Raw genomic sequence first — 17,678 nt, forward strand, 5'->3', positions numbered from 1 at the left:
TATTGGTAAATATTTGTAAATGCTTTTGAGATAAAAAAAAATCCTTCTGTTAATATTAAGTTACTAATTATCATAAAATTGACTCTGCTAGAGACTCTTAATCATTTTTTATCTTAATGGCAATAAAACAGCAAAATGAGGAGTGGAGGAGGAAGAGGAAAAGAAGGAGGAGCAAGGGGGGAAGAAAAGGAGGAGAAAGGAGGAAGAGAAGGAGGAGAAAAAGGAGGAAGAGAAGGAGGAGGAAGGAAAAGGGGAAGGGGAAATTTCCAGGGGGAGACTTCAGTGCTTGGACTACATTCATTACTTTTTTTCACTGAAGCTAAATGCTAGACTCTGTGAACCAAATTTTTCACTTTGTCATGGGTAATTCTAGCTCAGCTACAAGCTGGAGGTTTTCAAGGTGTGTTTTACTTCACAGCAATTTTATTTTCATTAACAGAACCAATGCTGGTGTTTTATAAACTTCTCAAGAGATGAGAATTCTGAAAAAAAAGGCCTTGACTTTCTCATATTTTATAATAATATTTACTAATCCAATCATTCATCTGTTTTACTCTTCAATAGTAATAAATATGGTTTAATTCAAAGATAAATTTAAAGAAGAGAGGAAAAATGTTGGTTCCTGAAATGCAGACATTTAGGCAGTCTTCATTTGCTTGAAGAAACATTCAGACTTGAATCTAGTGGTAAGGATAATTGCTTAAAATTATTTTTCTCAAATGTCATCTTTATTTTGGTTGTAATTCCATGTTATACATTACAATTAGAATATCTATTATATATTCTGTATTAACTGCCAATGCTGGGCTTAGCCACACCTCATTCCTTATTTGACAGACATACTACGCACACATACTCACATATTCCACCTTAAAAAGAGATATAATAGAGATTGAACAATTATAGTATTATTACTTTATGAAAGAGCAACATCTTGATGCCATTGCCTCTGCCACTGGTTTGTCTGGAAGACAATTTCAAATAACTTTTATGTTTAACATTTTGAAATGAAACAATTTTCAAAACAGGTGCTTTCAGAAGTTCCACATTTTATTTAAAAGCCATAAAAACTCTACCTTTAATACACAGTGCTTCTAGCCTCTGAAAATAATATTTTATGTGACATGTGACTTAACCTTATTTATCTAACAAACCCTTATTGAGGAGACACCATATGTGAATTCTGTGCTAAGAAGTTTGGATATAAATACTAAATGGGAACTTTTAGGTAAATAGAAGCCCTTTTCTTTTAGAACAAACAACATTTGCTATGTTCTAATATCATAATTTTTGGCATATGAAAATGGGCTGAAAGTTTAACAGTAATATTATGAAACATAAAAATTAATTGATATCTTTCAAAATATTAACATGAATAAGAAATATGTTAAATAAATTTTAACAAAATAAACAAAGCCTCATGATAATTCTTTATATTTTAAGAAAAGTGATTATTTTCTTCTAGTGTCAATGCAGATGTTTTTACTTGATTTTTGATACAGGTCAATTTTTCCTTCTAAAATTCAGCTAATGGTGAATGACTGGTATCTACGCAACCCACTTCCTGCTCCCAGTCATCCACTAATTTGCTTTCTGTAACTGTATATTTGTTTGTTTGTTCTAGACTGTTACAAGACAGAATCATATAGTATGCACTCTTTTTTGACGGGGGTGGATCGGACTTTTTCTCAGCATAGTTGTATTAAATTTCACTCATGTTGCTGCATGTGTCAATCATTCTGTCTTTTTTATTTCTATTAGTCCATTATAATATAATGTCACAACTTAAACATTCATTCATTCGTCAATGAAGATTTGAGTTTTATTCTCCATAGTATTTTAACATTTTGGCCAAAATTCACTGGTCTGCTACCAAGTCATTATTTCAGATGTGTAAACTGCTTCAAAAATGTCTCAGTCTGGTAAAATATCCCCTCTGTCATCTTGTGTAAGCATAATCTTTCCAAAAAAAGTGCAGACAAAAAATAAATTTCCATCAGAATTTCATTCTTCAAAATATGGAGGATGTCTGTAAATATGTTTTTATAACAAACCTGTATATCTGATGAAATTATCAAATGAACCATATAAGACTGCTGTTTATATGACTGGATTCTTTAAAACATTACTAGAGTGAGAATTGATAAGTTAGATGATATTCTGGACAAAGTAGGTGTGAAATATAGCACGGATTGATATAACACGATAGCTCAACAGGGACAGTAGGTGTGAAATATAGCAAGGATTGATATAACACAAAAGCTCAACAGGGACAGTGCTGTCACCCTTTAAGTCCTGTTAGGTATTATTATTAAGGACAATCACTGTGGAAACCCACATTTTATTTTAATAGCCTATTTTGTTTCACTTGGATCTTAAGAAGATCAGCAGAACAAAGCTTATATGACAGTGGTTGAACAGGGCATAAAAGACCCCATCTTTAGCATAATCTGAGTCTGGTGCATCCTGTTTCTGCCTCCCCCTACTTCTCCCTTACCTAGATATGCCAGGTCAAGCAAGGCCAAGATCAGGGCAAATAATCTAGCAATGAATTGGCATACTCCCTTGACTCTGAGCCTGGAGAAATTGCAACAGATGAGACTATTCATCAGAAGTGTAACCTGTCACATCTACCTTTCATGGAATCAAAAACATTCTCTCTAAGGGCTCTGTGTGTGTGTGTGTGTGTGTGTGTGTGTGTGTACTTTGTTTGTTTTACTATTCACAATAATGGCATAGAAGAAGCCAACACCTGTGTATCTTGAGAGCTGCAGGATAAGCTGGGAAATGTATTCTAGTTAGATGAAACACACAGCCATACTCTTCTCTAAAATATGATCTGATAGCCGAGGAGAGCTATTCAATCTAAAGCAGGAAGGGTCTCTGAAACACACTCTCCCTTTCTTTCCAGTAACACCTTTCCTTTAGGTAGTCCCAGAAGAAGTGCTTTGGATAAAGAAAGACTAATTACTTTTACTGATGTGAATGACATACTATTTATGTCTAGCATATCCTAACAAGTATTCATAGTGATTCAATATGTATAAACTCTCTCTTATTTGGTCCTCTTACCTTCCAGATGTTTTTCTGATGATGTATATTTAGCTTTATGTTTATAGTCTGTAGCTTACATAGCATGGTTACCTGCTTACAACTTAAGGAAAAAAGGTAAAAGAATATTGGCTGTCAGACATATAACAGCTCACCAACAAAATGTTCCCCAAGAGATCAACAGTTCAAATGCTGGTTTCTGACAAGTTTTCTGACTTAAAAAAGAAAATCAACTCTTATGTATTTTACTGAAGAAATACCTATTGTTTCCCCAGCAATCTGAGTGCAGTAAAAAGCACACACCTAGGTAATTAGGCATTGATCCCAGTAATGGAACAGCCCCATGTACCCTTGACCCCATCAGCACACAACGAGACTGCTTACTTTTTAGTGAGACACTTTTTTTTGTTGTTTCTTTTCTTGCTTTGCATTTTGTCAAATTGAAGAAAATGGTGTTTCCTTGATTGGATCTACACTGTGGGGATGCCCTGATCCACAGTCATGGGAATAGTTGAAGACACAAAGAAACCCAGACACAAAATACTGCTACTTTCACAGAAAATATCCTGTGGAGAAATGACATTGATTATTCCTGGGGACATTTTAAGAAGGCTTAATTATGGTTCCTGGAACATCTTTCCTTTTCACTTCGTGTCATGCATGAATAGAAGTGAAAGATGCTTTCATACAGCAAACCGTATGTGAGCAACAAAAATGACTCAACTGAATAAACCTGGTTCAGTAAAGATTACTGACTATATTGCTATAGTGCAACAAGTACCTAATTAATGCCTACTATGTGCAAAATGCTTAATACATATAATTAATATATAATTCCTGATAGCCTGAACTTTACATTCCAGTAGAAAGGCAGGCATACAGTTATATAACTATAATGAAAGGGGGACTATGAAAGACACTATAACAAAATCAAAATCATTCTGTTGACTGTCAAATGCTAGATCCCCAAATATCACCCAAATCACCTTCATCAAAACAACATAGTTATAAGCAAAGCTGATTTTTTCACAATTGAGAGAGAACACTGCATCCACAGAGCTTTGGTAATGTCTTAAATTGGAAAAGACAAGATTAGAAATTACTAACAATTGAAAGTTTGGCTTAGAGGGGGACTTCCAATGGAAATTGGAGAGACGGGAAAAGATGATGTGTGCTTAATTCAGATTAGGTAAGAATCATAATAATAATGGTTTAAGATAGGTGAAAAAAAGCAATGAAAAAATTTTGAGGCAAGGAATTAATAGGAACTCAAGGTGAAAATTTTCTGTTGATGCTTTCCATTGAACAACTGGCATTTTTGGGAAAGTTCCTGCAATGAGCAATGAAGCTACCTGCCTGGGAAAGGGTATCCTAGAATAATAGTCACGCTAATAAATGGCATAATAAAGTCATGCTAATATATAGACCAGACACAAGCAAACTGTACCCAGTGGCTGAATTCAGAAGCTACTAGAGCTTCTCACATTTCTCTACCTTTTCCAAGGTTGTTTAAAAAGAAAGAAAGAAAAAGAAAGAAAGAAAGAGAAAGAAAGAAAGAAAGAAAGAGAAAGAAAGAGAAAGAAAGAAAAAGAAAGAAAGAAAGAGAAAGAAAGAGAAAGAAAGAAAAAGAAAGAAAGAAAGAAAGAAAGAAAGAAAGGAAGTGAAACAGATTTTATGTGGCCTACAAAGCCTACAATATTTACTCTCTGGTCCTTTACAGAAAATCTTTTGCTAAATACTGCTATAGACAGTAAATTGGGTGAATAGGAAGGTAGTTTGAACACTCAGCCAGCAAGCATTTGATAGGTGTAGACAGTTTAGCTTCTCAGTACCCAAATAAGAGGTAGAGGAGATAGTCATTCCTACAGATAATGGTTGGTGAGAAATCTGGGTCTGTACAAAGGCAAACATGAGGAATGTAAACATTTTTCTCTTTTTTTTGCAACCACTACATCAAGAAGAATATATTCATATCCTGATTTTTTTTTCTTTTTTTTTCTTTTTTTTTTTTTTTTTGAGATGGAGTCTCGCTCTGTCGCCCAGGCTGGAGTGCAGTGGCACGATCTCGGCTCACTGCAAGCTCTGCCTCCCAAGTTCATGCTATTCTCCTGCCTCAGCCTCCTGAGTAGCTGGGACAGGCGCCTGCTACCACACTTGTCTAATTTTTCTGTATTTTTAGTAGAGACGGGGTTTCACTGTGTTAGCCAGGATGATCTCGATCTCCTGACCTTGTGATCTGCCCACCTCGGCCTCCCAAAGTGCTGGGATTACAGGCGTGAGCCACCAAGCCCAGCCACATCCTGATTTTTGACAAAAGTAGGCTAATCAGCTTTATCTCTGCTCTATGTGAACCCATTTTCTAAGACAACAACCAGTAATAGAACAGAACAATTAAAGATATGAATCCCTGCAGAAAACCATTCATACATATGACACAGTTAGCAATGTCCATGGTTTTATTTTTTTATTTTTTCTTTTCTTTTCATTGTTGAAACACTGAATGCCAAGCAAACATTCTCCTTCATGGAATCTTTCTATGGCATTTTCTTCTCATGAGTAAGTATGAAACGAACTAGAATTTAATAGCCAAGTAGCCTGTTTGGAATCTATTAAAAGGATTAGACCTACTTGATACAATACAAATTGCTAATTAGTGAAGTGATGCAAGTAAATCCCTAACAACATAAGCATAAAAATTATTTTTTTGGCTTGAGTAGTAGATAACACATGAGTTTTTCATAGGTTCCAGTAAGAATATATATTATATAAAAACATATATTATATATTCTTATTTCAAAATCATTCTGTTCTTTGAAGCTCTCCCGAAGTGAACATACATGGCCGAGAACATTTTCGTCCACAATTCACTTCTAGACCACACCAACATCACACTAATCCTAGGAATTTGAATTAATCTGTCAGAATATTCAAGTAGCCATGTATGACTATTATAAACAGATAAAGCTAATATGCAGAAAAAGCTGAATATCATATTTTAACATCTGTGATGGTTAATTTTATGCATTAACTTGACTGGACTAAGGGTATCCAGATATCAGCTAAAACATTATTTCTAGGTGTGTCTGTGACAGTGTTTGTACAACAGATTAGCATTTGAATCAGTACACTGAGTAAAGAAAATCCGCCTTCACCAGTGTGATCAGGCATCATCCAATTCACTGGGCCCTAATAGAACAAAAAAGGCAGAGGGAGAGCAAAATCTCCCTTCTTGAGCTGGGACTTGTAACTTTTTTTTTTGTTCTCAAACATCCGAGCCTCTGTTTCTCGGACTGGGAGTCACATCATCAGCTTCCTTGGTTCTCAGGCCTTCAGACTGAGATTGAATTACACCACCTGTTCTCGTTCTCCAGCTCAATGATGGCAGACCATGGGCTTTCTCGGCCTCCATAATTTCTTGAGACAATATCCATAGAAAATCTCCTCTTGTATATTTATATATTGGTTCTCTTTTTCTAGAGAACACTGACTAATACAAGATCCAATGATAAAGGTAATTGCTCCAGATGCTAGAAGCAAAATTAAAATAGAAGATATGTGAGTTTTTCCAACAATGTTAAGAGGAAAACAGAGAGAGAGAGAGAGAGAGAGGGAGAGAGAGAGAGCCTTTAGCCCTATAGAATTAAGAGACTTAACCAAGTTTTTGGAATTAGAGTGTTCAGCACTACTAGAATGAAAATCTGAGACTCACATTTATCATTTAAATAATTCTCTTGGAGACTTAGAATGCAGAATTTACACAAAGGATACCATCCAGTTTATTTCCATAAAATATATGAATATTCTTTTTCAGGAAAACATTAGAGAAGACACAGACATCCTTATAATGACTAGGTGTATATTTATAGACCATTAAGAGTTTAATTTGTTTTGTACTATTTGAAAGGTAGCACTGTGCTAGAATACTATTCTACTTATCAGATAGAGGGAAAGTATACTAAAAAGCCTTTATTTGATTGACTATTGGTTATAAATATCTAACAAATGAGATCAATTTGTAAATTGTTCACATAACTGAGCAAGTTATCTTTGGGAATAACTCTTTCTTTCTGTGATAATTACAACTGGGGGAAAGAGAATGGTAATGAAAGACAACCCTAGTATGTGTGTTCTTTATATTTACATATGGATGATCTTTAAAAAGATCACTTATATATTCCCCTAAATTTTGATTTGTGATCTTTGTACAACGATTTGAGGACTACATGATGTTAGAGATTAATTCAAGTACTTTAGAGAGAGAAGAAAATGAGATTCAGCAAAGTCAAGTGTGTTTTTCAGATTCCTACATTAGGTCTCTTGGGCCTCTATTTCTCTCCTTTCTACCAAATCCTAATCATGATAAAGGGTACAGGCTGAGCATCCAAAATCCAAAAATCTGAAATCCAAAATGCTCCAAAATATGAACATTTTTGACACTCAAATAAAATGTTCATTGGAGCCTCTCAGATTTCAGATTTTCAGATTTGGAATGCTCAACTGGTAAACGTAATGCAAATAGCCCAAAATTAAAAAAATAAATAAATAAGAAATCCCAAACACTTCTGGTCCAAAGCCTTTTGAATAAGGGATACTTAGTTTGTATTTCTACCGTGTCATACTTCAGTAATTGGCCCAATAATTTCAATAACGACCTGGCAATATTAGCGTCTCTACTTCAGGCAGAAATGAGCGGAAGGAACATTATATGCAAACAGAAAAGGAAGGGGTTCTTTTTTTTTATTTTTTTATTTTTTGAGACGGAGTCTCACTCTGTCGCCCAGGCTGGAGTGCAGTGGCCGGATCTCAGCTCACTGCAAGCTCCGCCTCCCGGGTTCACGCCATTCTCCTGCCTCAGCCTCCCGAGTAGCTGGGACTACAGGCGCCCGGCTCGTCACCTGGCTAGTTTTTTGTATTTTTTAGTAGAGACGGGGTTTCACTGTGTTCTCGATCTCCTTACCTCGTGATCCGCCCGTCTCGGCCTCCCGAAGTGCTGGGATTACAGGCTTGAGCCACCGCGCCCGGCCGGACGGGGTTATTTTAATGCCCCTTCCTACCCTATCATTAGCGCTCTCCATCTTATGACATTTATTGAGTTCATTAACCCTTAAAGAAACATACAAAACTGTAATACCTCCACTTTTCTTAGTTTACGTATTATACTTCTATATCTCCATTTACATCATGGTCCTGAATGCCATATTAACCATCTGGTTTACTCCTTCACCAGCCTCTTCAATTTCAAGTAAACTTCTGTACTTCTACCACACCCATTGAACCAACCAGAGGGTATTAGCATCCACTTTGAAGCAGCCAAAAATGTTGGTTCCTTCAAAACGGATGTTAAGTGCCTTTGGAGAAAAATAGTATTATTCTACTATGTGGCTGCGTGACAATTTAGTGCTAGAAAGGAGTTCAAGCTGCTGGACAATTATTTAATGTGTCTTTGGTAACCTCTTTCTTATACCCCTCAGTGACTGTTCAAATACTAATTGCTCTCCTCATGCTGTCCCACAACCCAGCTCCTGCTCTCCCATTTCCAATAGAAAAATCTCATCACTCAAAGTACCAAATAGCACAGTATTGTAGTACTGCACTGCCGCCCTATCTTGCTTATCTTTCCTCACCATTTGATTGTAAATCATTTAGGAAGCAGCATTTCTTCTTTATCTTTGTATCTTCAATGGCTAGTTTATAGGAAGATCCAGCATAAGTAAATGGATATTGTTCATTGTTCTCTTTCTTTGCTCATTCTCTTCTTGCTGGAATTCCTTCTACCCTATACTGTCCCTATCTTCTTGCTTTCCTTCCAACTTACTGAGGAATTACTTGTGAATTTGTTTGGTAATGTATTACTCATCTATTTCCTCTCAGAAGGCTTCCTTGAATATTCTTATTCTGGGCTACCTGTGCTGTCTCTATGCTCACAAATGCCTTTCAATAACTCTGTTATCATTATCATTATATTGCCTCTATAACTAAATTATATACATAGTTTAAAAAATCATATAGCACAGAAAGTTAGGAAATGAAAACTAAAATTTTCTCTGTCTCCAGTTCCTTGAAAGATAATGTCAGGGTTAAATGGTTGACCTTTTCTCAAACCATGTCAGTTACTCAAAATCATGGAGCAGTTGTTTGCTTTGAATTTGGATTACAACTTTCAATAACCTTTTTGTCTTATTGGAGATTTCAAGAGTTCAATTGCCTTTCTTTTTGCTTGCCTATATAAGAAGCATATGTCTTTGGCTTGACTCTACAATCATTCAAGTTCTCAACCAAAACATTTGTCAAAATGAAGCATCTGACTTCATGTTTCAATTAAAGCTAGTTATTCTCTACTGATGCACTAGAGTTCTCATTATGGCATTCCAAATTAAGTGCATTTTAAAAGTCTGTATGTAGTTTTTTAAATTTTGTTTTAATTTTACTTGGGAGTATAACTTTACTCACAGATTATGGATGGCTTGGCAAGAATATACAATTTTCTCTTTGTCTCACAGCATCATTTTCTAATGCCAATCTGATTCCCATTTACTTACCCATAAACTGGCATTTTTTCCCCAATCACCTTTAAGACCATCTTTGTATCTTTAATGTTCTGAAATTTCATGGATGTGTTTAAAATAGGACTTTTTCCATCATTCCAGGAACTTTTCAGGTTCTCCCAATTTGATATTTGTTGTTAAACGTTGTGAAATGATGTCAATTAGTTTTTTGACTAGTTTCTTTTCTCTATTTTTTCTGATCTTTCCAAAGTTCTCATTAGTCACATGATGGAATTCTAGCCTCTCTATCTCTGTGTTTCTCTTTGATGTTTCTCTTAGAGTTTTCTCATTTTTTGACTTTTTTGCTCTATCTTTTGAGACTTTTTTCTTTTATGTTCTAACACTTTTTTAATGGTTTTCTTTCCAGTAACATTTTCTAATTCTCTGATAATTTTTTAAAACATAAGCTTGATCTTGTTTTATTTACTGCAGAATCTTCTGGAATCTCTAAGGAAATTTAAAATACATTTTTCTGTTCCTTGAGTTCTGTTTTTTGGGGCGTCTTTTTTTTTTTATTTGTTATCATTATGCTTCTCTATATTTGTTCTTGACTTCTTGAAAATTTCTGGTGCTACTGTGTTCTCAATTCATATCTGTGAATGAATATGTGTTAAATATTAGTTATTGACCTTGATCGCCTGTGACTTTGTGTAGGTGTCTCTGTTGCTCTGTGTAGAAAAACTTATTGAGTTTTATATTATTTATTATTTATTTATTTATTTTTTACTTTTTTTTTTTTTTGGAGATGGAGTTTCGCTCTTGTTGCCCAGACTGGAGTGTAGTGGCAGTGATCTCAGCTCACTGCAACCTCCGTCTTCCGGTTTCAAGCGAGTCTCCTGCCTCAGCCTTCCAAGTACCTGGGATTACAGGCGCCCCACCACCATTCCTGGCTAATTTTTGTATTTTTAGTAGAGATGCAGTTTCACCATGTTGGCCAGGCCAGTCTTGAACTTCTGATCTCTTGATCTGCCCACCTCAGTCTCCCAAAGTGCTGGGATTACAGGTGTGAGCCACTGCACCCAGCCAAGACTTACTGAGTTTTATATCAGAGTTAGAAATATGTCAACTGAAAGAATTCATTCTCACTTGCATGGGTGGAAAGAATACAGGTTTCCTACAACCACCAAACCTCCTGTCTTGGGCCAAGATAAGATGTTGACTCTGAGTCCTTGCCCACAATAAATAAATTTTTCAACTTCTTTAAACAGCACATCTCTAGTCTCCATCTTGGTGTTAGACTCTCTAAAGGTGGAGAATGAAAGCATGTGGTCATCTGCTTTTGATATTATGAATAAAAGCATAAAGGAATGACTCTGTTTTGTAGCCTACTCCTGGTCTCTAAACTTGAAGGCCCACTAAGGCTCTGGTGGGTGGGGGAGGAACACTTTTTATTTCCACTAGAGTTTCCTCCTCTTTACGTTTCTACATTGCTACTAGAATCATCTGCTGTTCTTTATACTCCAAATATTCATGCATGTTTGAAAGTCTTTAAGCCACTGATGAAACTTCTCTCATTATGAGAGCAGTTATTAATTTACATCTTTTTATACAACTTAGGTGTCATTTCACAAAATCTGGAGTGAGAAGTGAAAGAAATGTATGGACTTAGCCACCTTGAATAGTGGCACAATCAACACACATTCTTAACAATATCCATTTATCAAAGTTGCAGTAAGTAAGGGTTGGGACTCTTACTGATGAAGACTAGAGATTTGCTGCCTTACTTATGATGCATGGTTAACGAGCTCTCTAACTTCCTACTTGAAATGCATTCACCATTTTGTTAACAGTAAACAGGTTGTGGCAATAAGAATACCTATATGTGTAAATGTTCATGTATATGTCTTTCTGCACTAAATAGTTGAAAATCCATAGATATATAAATCACATCTTCTTAATATTTAACTTGATAGCAACTGCTCCCCAAATGTTTGTTCAATTACTATTTAAAAATTAAATAGCAATTTTTACAGGAAAGGGGAACAGTCCGAGGTCCAATGGATACAAGTTACAGAAAGATATATAAGGGTAGATTATTTGACAATTAAGCACTTCAGCAATGATATAATCCATCTCAGAGACAGTGAATTCTTGGTCAACAGAATGTTCGATTAGAGATTTGAAGACCACTTGTAAGGCAACATCTTTCATTGGTAGAAAGGTTTGTTCAAAGAAACTATAGCTCTATTTTAACTCTGAGATTTTAATGTCCATTCAATTATTGCCTGCAGCTGAGAAAAATCTATGCCACGAAATGCAAGCAAAACCAGTGAGTCAAGTAGCTAGCCAATGTGCATACTTCTCAGGCTGGAAAAGCCATCTGGTCATCAAAATCTGTTCTCTCGTGTCTCACAGGAGATGCAGCTCCTCCGTGGCAAATATACTTTATAATGAGTACAATCTTATCTGTCCAGTAAAACTGTTGCTTGCTTTAAATATAGTTTCTTTTAATATTATCATAATTTATTCAACACTGTTGCTAATTTTTCAAGCCAGAGAGAATAAATTTGAAGTATAACAATTATTAATAAAGTGATGTTAATTATAAGCAAAAATGATTACAATTTCTTGAGCAGTAGCATTTCTTCGCTCATTACAAAGGGGTTCAAAGCACTTAGAAGCATTATAAACTGCATGTCTGATCTTCAGTTTCATAGAACTCTTCATTCATTCATCTACTTTTATACAGGTCTTATATAATGATAACTTTCTAAGCCTAAGATGTGGAAAATTATCTTGTGTTAATTATTATAATAATGAAAATATCTATACAATGTCTTCTCTGTACTAGTGTTGATTAATGTTCACAAACTCAAGTACCTACAGGCTGCTAGCAGCTAAAGTAAATGAGTGTTTTAGGTTGCTATTAAAAAATAAACTACTTTTTTGTGTGTGTGAAGTAGACTATCCTTGGAGACAGCTTAGTTTCATTTTTATCCATAACCCAGCCCAAACAAATGGTTTTGGTGTTTTATCTTTCTGACAACCTAGTGGGGGGATTGGGGAGCAGTGGGATGTTTAATGGGTACAAAAAGTAGTTAGAAAGAATAAATAAGGCTTATTATTGGACAGCACAATGGGGTGATTATGGTCAATAATAACATGTACGTTTTAGAGTAACTTAAAGGGTATAATTGGATTGTTTGCAATTCAATGGATATATGCTTGAAGGGACGGATACCCAGATACCCCATTATTCATGATGTGCTTATTTCCCATTGCATGCCTGTAATTTTTTAAAATAAATATTTGTTTCCTCTTTAGTACTACTCTAGGTAAACACAACAGTCTAAGCTTGCTCTTTTAAACTGTTTCGTAGTGGGGAATGGTGGGTCAGTGGTGAATTGGAGAGTAGAAGCCTTGTGTGTGTTACTGCTGTTTTAAAATTCATTGTAAAATATTGCAGGTATACTAGAAGATATAAACTATACGAAAGTAAATATCTGTGTACCCATCATTCAGTTTTAGAAGTAAAACGTTGCAAATGCTGTTGGAGATTCTTGAATACCTAACCTTTGCTTCTTATGCAACCTACCTACCTACTCTCAGACATATTTATTATATTGATTTGGTTCTTAGTAGTTTCATGTACTTCTGCAAGTAATTATTATAAAACTGTGTATCTTTAAAATCAAATATAAGATATGCTTTTCATATCTTAAAATTAAGGTACATGATATACTATATGTATTCATTTAACAATGGTTTTTCCACTCAAAAGTATGTCTGTAAGAGTCATCTGTACTGATACCTGTAACAGATCCATTTCCGTTTGTTGCTGTATAATATTCCATCGTATGAACACATCAACACTTATTTACTGATATATTACATTTATTGTTTATTCTTTGTGTATATTGATGAAGATATACTTTATTACTCTGAATTCATATAGATATTTCTGTATTCACTTTTAATTTGCTAGAATTTATTTTTGTATATAGTTTAGAGGAAGAATCTAACTTCATTTTTTTAATAAGGTCAACTAAAACTCAATGCCATTTATTAGTTAACATTTTTCTTATTGATCTGTGATATCACCACTTGCATATGTCAGGTTTCCATTGTTCTACTTGCCTATGCCTGTGCTAATATCACAGTATTTTAGCTATAATAAAGATATAGTAGATCTTAATAACTGGTTGGCATACCTACCCATACCTATCCATCTGATTGTCAAAAATAACTTGATTCATTATTTATTTCTCTTCTACATATATTTTAGAATAAATATAATTTTTGGCAAAAATATTATTGTTATTGGCAGTGCATTGACTTTATGAATGCATTTAGAAACAATTAACATCTTTACTAGATTTAGCACTTTCAATCTATGAACATGGAAAACTCACTTCTTTATGCCATTTAAAACATAATTATAAGACTGTTTCATATCTTGTTTTAGTGATTTGGGAAAGATTACGTTGCTGTTGTTTATTATCCCTTTTATCTAAGCATCCATATTTACTGGAATAATGTATCAAAATATTTAGCAATTTTATTTAGAAAAATATCCTATCCATATTTTCTTGTTTAATTTTTTTAAATTTTTTTTTTATACTTTAAGTTCTGGGGTACATGTGCAGAACTTGCAGGTTTGTTACATAGGTATACATGTGCCATGGTGGTTTGCTGCACCCATCAACCCGTCATCTACATTAGGTGTTTGTCCTAATGGCATCCCTCCCCTAGCCCCCCACCCCTCCACAGGCCCCGGTGTGTGATGTTCCCCTCCCTGTGTCCAAGTGTTCTCATTGTTCAACTCCCACTTATGAGTGAGAACATGTGGTGTTTGGTTTTCTGTTCCTGTGTTACTTCGCTAGAATGATGGTTTCCAGCTTCATCCATGTCCCTGCAAAGGACATGAACTCATCCCTTTTTATGTAATTTTTTATTTATAATATTGTTTGTACCTTTATGGAAAGGTTTTGCTTTTGATCAGATCACTTTTGCCAAAGGACTGGTAATTTTCTCTCTCTAAAGAAGCAACTTTGTGTTGTTTACCTTCCCTTTTGTATCTTTTTATTCTATTTAATTCCCTTTCTTTATTATCGGCTTACCTTGAATTTACTGTAGTCATAAACTTTTTAGCCATTCTTCTTTGTAACATTAAAATTTTAAGGTTTTATATTTTCCTGGAATTATTGCTTTAGCTGCATACTTCAAGTTTTGAGATGGAGCATTTCTATTACTTAGTTCTACAAATATTCAAATTTACAATATGACTTTCTTTTGTCTCTGACATATTTGAGTGTATTTTTCAATTTTAAATAAAGTTATTATCTTTATTTTGACATGATTTGTTAGACAAATGCATGGGAGTAAGAGAGTCTGTTCTGATGACATCAATCTTTGAAATGTTTTGAGACTTCACAGTCTAGTATATCGTTTTTGTAAATGTACTATGTTTTTTAAATGTGTACTCATTACTTGCTGGGTATAGGTTTCATATATGTGCATTAAAGCAGACTTTTGTTATGTTGTTCTAATGTTCTCTTTTTTTTCATTTGATTTATGACTTACAAAAACATATATGCTGAAAACTTCCAGTCTGATATGGGATTTGTGAATTTTGCCCCATTATTTTTATGAAATTTGCTTTATATATTTTTTCTTTTTAAAAAATTACTTCTAATTTTTATGGGTATATAGTGGGTGCATATATTTATGGGGTGCATATATTTATGGGGTACATATATTTATGGGTATGAGATATATTAATGATACAAGCATATAGTAAGTAATAATCACATCAGGGAAAGTGGAGTATACATCACTTCAAACATTTATCATTTATCTGTGTTACAAACTTTCCAATTATAATCTTAATTATTTTAAAATGTGCAAAAGATTAATTTTTACTATAGTCACCCAGTAGTGCTATCAAATACTAGATCATGTTCATTCTATCTATGTTTTTGTACCCATTAATATCCCCACTTGCCCACCCACCTCAATCCCTACTACCCTTCCTAGCCTCTGAGAGACATCATTCTACTATCTCCATGAGTTCAGCTGTATTCATTTGTAACTTCTCAAAATGATTGAGAACATGCAATGTCTTTCTGTGCCCGGCTTATTTCACTTCACATAATAACCTCCAGTACCATCCATGTTGTTGCAAATTACAGGATCTCATTCTTTTTTATGGCTGAATTTTACTCCATTGTATATGTGTGCTACATTTTCTTTATCCATTCATCTGTTGATAGACACTTAGGTTACTTAAAATGTCTGGAATAGCCAATTTTGGCTATTCTAAATAGTGCTGCAATAAACACGGGAGTGCAGATATCTCTTTGATAGATTGATTTCCTTTCTTTGGGGTATATAACTACCAGTGGGATTGCGGAACCATATGGTAGCTCTAGTTTTAGTTTTGGAGGAACCTCCAAACTGTTCTCAATAATGGTTGTACTAATTTGCATTCCCCCCAACAATGGAGAAGTGTACCCTTTTCTCCACATCCTCACCAGTATTTTATATTGCCTGTCTGTTCGATAAGAGCCATTGTAATTGCGGTAAGATGATATCTCCTGTAATTCTGAGTTACATTTCTCTGATGACCAAGATGTTGAACAATTTTTCAGATACCTGTTTGCTATTTGTATGCCTTATTTTGAGAAACGTCTATGTAGATTTTACCCACTTAAAAATCAGATTATTAGATTTTTTTTTCCTATTGAATTATTTGAGTTCCTTATATATTCTGGCTATTAATCCTTTGTCAGAGGAATAGTTTGCAAATATGTTCCCCTATTCCGTGGGTTTTCTTTTCACTTTGTTAATTGTTTCCTTTGTTGTGCAGAAAGGTTTTAACTGATGTAATAGTATTTGTTGGCCAGGCACTGTGACTCACTCCTGTAATCCCAGCACTTTGGGAGGCCAAGGTGGGTGGATCGCCTGAGGTCGGGAGCTTGAGACCAGCCTGGCCAACATGACAAGACCCCATCTCTACTAAAAATACAAAAATTAGCTGGGCATGATGGTGGGTGCCTGTAATCCCAGCTACTCGGGAGGCTGACAGAATCCTTTGAACCCAAGAGGTGAGGTTGCAGTGAGCCATCGTGTCATTGCACTCCAGCCTGGGTGACAAGAGTGAAACTTCATCCTCCCCCGCACACACACAAATTAGCATTAGTTAATTTTTGCTTTGGTTACCTGCGCTTGCAGTGTAATACTCAAGAAACTTTTGCCAAGTGCAATGTTTTGATGAGTTTCTTCCATGACTTCTTTTAGAAGTCTCATAGACTGAATTATTAGATTTAAGCCTTTAATCCATTTCGATTTGATTTTTGTCTATGGCAAGCAATAGAGGTGTAGTGTCAATTTTCTGCATATGGATACCCAGTTGCCCCAGCACCAATTATTGAGGACTATGCTTTCTCCAATATATGTTCTTGGCACCACTGTTGAAAATAAGTTCACTGTAGATGGATGGACTTATTTCTGTATTGTCTGTTCAGTTCCATTGGTCTGTGTGTCTTTTTATGCCAATACTATGCTGTTTGGTTTAGCAGAATTCTGTAGTATAATTTGAATTCAGATAATATGATTTCTCCAGTTTTGTTCTTTTTGCTCAGGATTGCTTTGCCTATTCTGGGTCTTTTGTAGTTCCATGTAAATTTTAAGATTATTTTTTCTATTTCTGTGAGGAATGCCATTGATATTGTTGTGATAGGGATTTGATTTCATATCCTGCATTGAATGTGTAGATTGATTTGGGTAGTATGGGAATTTTAACAACGTTGATTCTTCCAATCCACAAACATGGAATATCCTTCCAGTTTGTATTCTCTTCAATTCCTTGCATCACTGTTTTATAGTATTCATTGTAGAGGATTATAACTTTTTTGATTGAAGTTTATTCTTATGTATTTATTATATTCACAGCTACTGTAAATAGGCTTACTTTCTTGATTTCTTTTCCAGATTGTTCGCTTTTGTCATGCAGATATGCTACTGATTTTTTTATGTTGATATTGTATCCTGCAACTTTACTAAATTTATTTGTTCTGATAGTTTTCTGGTGGAGTCTTTAGGTTTTTCCAAATACATGATCATATCATCTGTAAAAAAAAA

Source organism: Colobus angolensis, unplaced genomic scaffold (genome assembly GCF_000951035.1).
Source record: "Colobus angolensis palliatus isolate OR3802 unplaced genomic scaffold, Cang.pa_1.0 Scaffold15, whole genome shotgun sequence".
Classification (NCBI taxonomy): domain Eukaryota; kingdom Metazoa; phylum Chordata; class Mammalia; order Primates; family Cercopithecidae; genus Colobus; species Colobus angolensis.